Raw genomic sequence first — 6,254 nt, forward strand, 5'->3', positions numbered from 1 at the left:
GTAGCCTTCCGTAATTCCAGCAGGAGAAGGATAAACGGAGAAGTGCAGTTGCTGGGTACTTTTCTATGTTTGCATTTGAAATAGCTTGATAGGCTGTGATTAATGAGGCTAAATGGAAGCTTGATAAATGGTAAATTCAAATGAACCTCAAACAAAGATGGCTTTATAAGAAGGCTTTTGGTTGTGTGCAAGGTGCAGATTGTGGGTTTCGTCTAGTGCTGTTTGGTTTCTGGTTGGCAGAGGGTTGCATGGGCTGTCCCCTGCCGCGGTGTGTCCCGGCGTGCCTGCTGCAGGAAGAGCTGCTGTGCAGCAGGTCCTGCCCGAGCGGTGTCTGTGCAGACCCTCCTGCAGGCGGTTGTTTCTTTCCTGGTTTAGGTTAATATAATGTTTCCAAATTTGGACTATCACATCTGCATCCTGGAGCCCCCCATGTCCCCATATCCAGGCTCTAATTAAGGATGCTCTAAAAGCGGCAGGCCAGCTACCATGGCCTTGCAGATCAGAACCATTGGCCTAATCTATTTTTAAAGTGAATTAAACTAGAAAAAGGTACTGCCACTCTAGAATAAGAAGCCACCTGGGGAGTTAACCCAGAATAATTGTTCTGCTTTGAATTCGCACCCTATCTCACTTCAGAATAACTTTTCTCTCCATACATGCAAGCTCCATAAGCACAAAATACAGGGCATGACTTAAGCAAGATCACCCGACAGAGCTAGGAAAGCATCTTGTTTTTCGCGAGGTCTTCTCTGCATCGCCTCCCGGCGAGCCGCACACGCTCTTTAACTTAGGCATCCTTTTCTGTAATAAATCTGCCCTGTTCCTTGCTCGATCCCTTGCAGAGAGCTGCGCTCCTTTCCCACCCCCACGGTTTGCTGTAACACCCTGACTGCCAGCTCCCCGCACCCACCCCTGCTCTCCCCCCCTGCCCCGTCCTCTCTCCGGCTGCTGTGCTGGTCACACACAGTGGAACGAGCATCCCGAGTGCTCATCCCCCCACAGGTCCACGGCAAGATTGCGCAAAGATCTTTTCTTAGGCTGGATGGAACCTTATCACCTTTCTCGGTGAGTCAGTGTGAGCACTCCGTAAGAGGCAGCATCAGGTGCCTTTTTCTAAGCTGGGGCTGATAACCTGAGCTGGGCATAGTGGCAGGGGGGGAATTATTTGCAGCGGCCGACCTAGGCGCTGCTCTCGTGCTGCTCTCGTCTTGCGTTGGCTGGGAGGAGGAGTGGGGATATTTGCATCATGTTTTGAGTTGTGCTGAGACACTGCTGTTACACTGCTCCTTTGGATTTGTCAAGCTGAAGTTAAATGTATATAATTTTAACATCTCATGATTCTTTGGGGGCTGACTCATGTTTTTTTGGCCTGAATGAATCATAGCTCTTGAACTCCATTGCTAAATTCATTATGCAACAATTACAGGGTTGGAAATGCCACCCTAAGTGCACACAAACAAGCTGGCAGCAATTTTCCCCTCCTTTTCTCTCACCTCGTGTTGCCAAGAGACCTCCCTTGTGAGTTTGCTCATTAGCTCTTGCCTCTGCTCTGTAGGTGAGGGGCTGCTCGGCACCCTAACTCCTGATGCTTTGCCCTTGAGCTGGAAGGGGCAGGAGTTGCAGGTTGGGTATTTCTGGAAGAGAAGAGAGGGGACAGCCTGGGAGGGAAGGCTGGAGATGAGCAGCTTTGCTTATCGGTGCCAGTTGCCTTAATTTTGCCCCAACTGCTCCATGTGACGTTATGGTATAGTCATGGCACCTCTAATGATCTGTACGGGAAAACCCCAAGTATGAGGCATTGCTCTACAGTGGCTCCGTGTGGCAATATTGGATGTTGGCAGCATTTCACAGGCATAAATTCTGTTTGATTACTTTGCTCGGCAGCTCAAAGGTCAAATACCCATCAGAGGAGAAAGACCAAGGAAGACGTGAGCCCCATGCTGGCTGTGACGTGTCTAGTAATACCCACCATCATTTTCTCTACTTTATGGTGCTAAGCTGAGATTTAGGGATTTGTGTAGGGCTTGGCTTTTTATTGCTGAGGTCTTGAGCAAGAGTTTGTCTGGTATGTGAAATTAAGAGGGGCTTTGTACTGGGTGGGCTTTGCTTGCTGACTTGCTTAACCCACCGAAGCAGCTGGTGGGAGCTGCGCTGTAGATCTGTCAGCGGGATGCAGAAGGGCCATCTCCATCTGCAGGCTCAGATTTCTGGCTTTAAGGTGGCCCTGCTACCTGAATTTGACTTTTACTTCCAGAACACTGATTTTTTTTTTTTTTTTTTTTTTCTGCCATCCAGATAAGACTGCTTCTCAGAACAAATATTCAGCTGAGGTACCTACGGAATGGCAGGGTGGGTACCTGTGCCCGGGAAGCCCTCCAGAAAGTCTCCCTTAGCAGCAGCTGCTCTTCTCAGCTGAGTTGTGGCCCTTAAATCTCTATATCTTCTATATATCTATATAGATACCTATATATCTATCTATATCTATATATAGAGTCTCTCCCCTGGGCAGGTCTGGCTGTTTGCACATTGAGACAGCAGAGAAGGATGGCTAAACCTTGTGCTCGTGGGTGGACGAGGAGAGGGACCTTGGTTCTCCTTGGCCTGTGGCAGCAGAGCCCTAGTGCTTGTAATCCCAGAAATGGCAGAAGCAAAGTAAGAACTAGACTGACGAGGAGGAGAGCAGTACCAGGAATTCTGGTTCATAGTCAAGTTAATGGAAAGTATCCAAAAATCATATTTTCAAACCAAGAAATGGTAAATATTTGATGAAACTGAATGTCAGAGCAACTACATTGTCAAGCCAACGTGCCATCTCTGACTGTGGCCAAGAGTAGATGCAGAAAACATAGAAAGTAGGGCATGTATGGTGACGTGAGGGTTGATAACTGCGCCTAAAAATAAGGTACTTTAGAAACATAAAATCTGCCTTGCAAGCAAGACAGTGGCAAGCTGCTCCGAGTGTCTGATTTAAGACTGAAACTGGTGATGTTGGCACTGCAGAAAGCTGTGCTAACATTTTGTTAACATTTTGCTAGCAAAACATTTTGTTTCCATCTGGTGGTTTGCATCTAAGATAAGGCAAGTTACTCCGGAGCTGTGCTTGGGCAGAGGTGGAAGCGAGAGGCAGTGGTGGGGCTGTTGGCGGAGATGCTTTTCCTCAGCCAAGCCCCGCCGGCAGCAGCCTGCTTCCCGTGCAGGGTTTCTGCTGATCTGCATTTTAAGGAGCCTCTTGAAGTATTATGGTTCAACTTTCTAGAAGATGCGTTTATGATATTCTTGCCGGCTTCAAGGGAAAAGAGTCTTGATTGCCCTGCGGTAACAGTAGCTGGTGGTGCTGATCTTAGCTGCCGTTGTTGTGAATGGGCTGATACCGGTACCTATAGCAACTATATGATGCTGCTTGTTGGCGTGCTGCAGGGAAGCCTGACCCACCGTGCTGTAGGTCTGTTAGCATCAGATCAGCAGCCTCAGGACCCCCTTCTTGCATGCTGGAGGCTGACCTTGACCTGCAAAGGCTATGTGGACAGGAGAATGAATGTTTTGGAGTGGAGGCGGGGGGCACGAGCGTGGTTTGGCAGTGGAATAAGTAAGTCATTGCAGAGTTCACCAAGGTATAAGGGCTGTGCTTTAGATAACAAGTCCAGATGTTCGAGCTGTATAGCACAAAACATCCCACACTGTAGCATGGATAATTCATTTTCCCCAAAGTCTCACCTCTTGGCTCTCCCAGCAGAGCCCGCGGGCACCCCGCTGGTTCCTGCACAGCAGAGGCAGGTGGGCAACACCATCCTGAGCAGACGTATGGGCTCCCTGAAGGATGCAGGATGGGTCAGAGGGCACCTGCTTGTGTTATCTTTTTGTGTATTATTAAGATCTTTTGAGGATTATTGGAATGGTTATAGATACGCTCAATAGTGTCCGTAAGCATTAGAGTTGAAAGCACTTTGTTAGCAGTAATTAAATACAACTGCTATTTAAAAAGGATGTATCAGATTGTTGGGAAGAGCATCCTCTCTTAAATCTCTCACAAAATCAATATTCCTCTTGTCAGGTGTGTAGCAGACACTTTCAAATCCTGCCAGTCGTATCCAAGCCCACCACAAAGCACCACATCATCCTCACAGCAGCGCTTCTTACCGGTCTCCCAAAACCTCCTTCCACGCCACGGTGAGCTGGGTGGCATGTTTGGCTCTGGCACCTGGGAGCTCAGGGTCGGGTGGTGGTTGTGCCCAGCTGGTGACATCTGTCCCATGGCCGGGGGCAAATGCCTGGTGCTAGCGGGCTCCGTGGTGTTTGCTCCTGTGGTCTTGCAGTCTGGAGACCTCTCTTACCTTCTGCACAAGGTAGTGCTTCCCGCTGGACCTGAGCATGGGTCACTCTGTGCTATGGTCTAGGTGTCCAGCTCGGATGTAGTTATTATCTCTCAACGTCAATGTTGGTATGGCAAACTCCAGGATGGAAGTGCAGGGACAAGTCTTCTCTTGCATACCAGCATCATCTTGCAGCATGAACCCGACATGCGTTGTTCCTTCCTCCCATCTGATTGTTGTTGTGGTGGCTTCGTTGGCTGCCGGCATTGTCACCGCTGGCAGAATCACGCCTTTGCTTTGGAAAGAGAAGAGCAAGGCAGGACTCTCTCCTGGTGGCAAAGAAACCAGAAAAAAATTAAAAATAGAGGAATGTAGTCCCATCGGAGGGTAACTCCCTGGGGGGATGCTGTGTCCCCCAGCCTGCCGCAGAAGGGCACAGCCCCGGGGCTCTACGGAGGCAGGTGGGGTGCCCGCTCTCGCCTCCGTGCGATGCACCTCCGGTGCTCAGAGGTGACAACGAGAGCGGGTATCTCCTGGGAAAGGCACATCCCTGTCAATAGCTGAGAGCCTGCAAAAGCCCTGCCGCTGAAACATCCCACGGTGGCACGGCTTGAGGTGCCTAGGAGCTGTAAATGGAAAATCCAGGCACTTATCTAGCTTGTTGCTGTGCCAGAATAGGGCTGTTGTTCCCAGGGTTGGGGTTTTTTTTGTTTTTTTTTTTTACCATTGGCCAAAATGTGTGTAAGTGGCTTTAAACAATGGAAGGATTTCTGTTAAAGACTGGGGTGCGGGCGAATAGGGCTTTAATTTGTATCTTAGGGGAAGGGTGTGGGCTCTTGCAATGATGTTTTTGAGATTCTGTTGGAAATCAGCTTTGGTTTTTTCCCATGTCTTATTTTAAAGCCTGTTTTGGGGAAAAACTTGTCGTTTTTCAAATTACAGATCTCTAAATGAGTAGTTTAAAATGTCAGGAAGGGGAATGCAGTTTTGGAAGACTCCACACATCTGTCTGTTGCAGGGCTGATAAAAAAAAGGAAGCTTTAACCAGAAAAACAAATAAAAGGAGGTAATATCACTGTCACAGATGGGTCGGGCTGCTTTCCCTGCAGGTGTCTGCATTGCAACCCACACTCACATATAATGTGCTGTGGAAAAAATAAACGGAGAGCCGAATCGGAGGCTTATGCCCTCAATTAATTTTTGTTCCACATAATCGGAGCTGCTGCATGCCTTTCCTTCAATATTTAACTGCCTGGCTCAGAAGATGGGGCTGCTCTCGTGCGAGGGAACTTGGGATTCGGTTCATGTTTGCACAGAAATCCCGTTCTGATCTTTCTTTCTTTGCCTAAGGGCAGGGATCCTGCTGCTCCTCTGATGCTAGAGATAAATTTTGCTAGCAGATACTTTTCTTTGGGAGAGCAAAGGGGAGAGGGGAGTGGTATGTAATGAATTCTTGAAAGAACAGAATTTCCTTGTCTTCAAGCATCGTCTTCGCTAGAGTCCTGTGTGCTGCCTCTGGGTTCGGTCAGTGGGGAGCAGAGGGGAGAGCTTTGCTCGTGGTTTGATGATCTGCGATGGGGTGACCCTCGCTGGACACCAGGTGCCCACCAAAGCCGCTCTATCACTGCCCTCCTCAGCTGGACGGGGGAGAGAAAATATAATGAAAAGCTCGTGGGTCGAGATAAGGACGGAGGAGATCACCCAGCAATTACCGTCACGGGCAAAACAGCCTCAACTTGGGGAAAAAAACTAATTTAATTTATTATCAATCAAATCAGAGCAGGAGAATAGAACCAAATCTTAAAAACACCTTCCCGCCACTCCTCCCTTCTTCCCGGGCTCAACTTCACTCCCAAATTCCCTCCCTCCTCCCCCCCAGCGGCGCAGGGGGACGGGAATGGGGGTTGTGGTCAGTTCACCCAACGCTCGAGCTGGCGCTGCCCC

Source organism: Fulmarus glacialis, unplaced genomic scaffold, assembly GCF_000690835.1.
Source record: "Fulmarus glacialis isolate BGI_N327 unplaced genomic scaffold, ASM69083v1 scaffold14007, whole genome shotgun sequence".
Lineage (NCBI taxonomy): Eukaryota > Metazoa > Chordata > Aves > Procellariiformes > Procellariidae > Fulmarus > Fulmarus glacialis.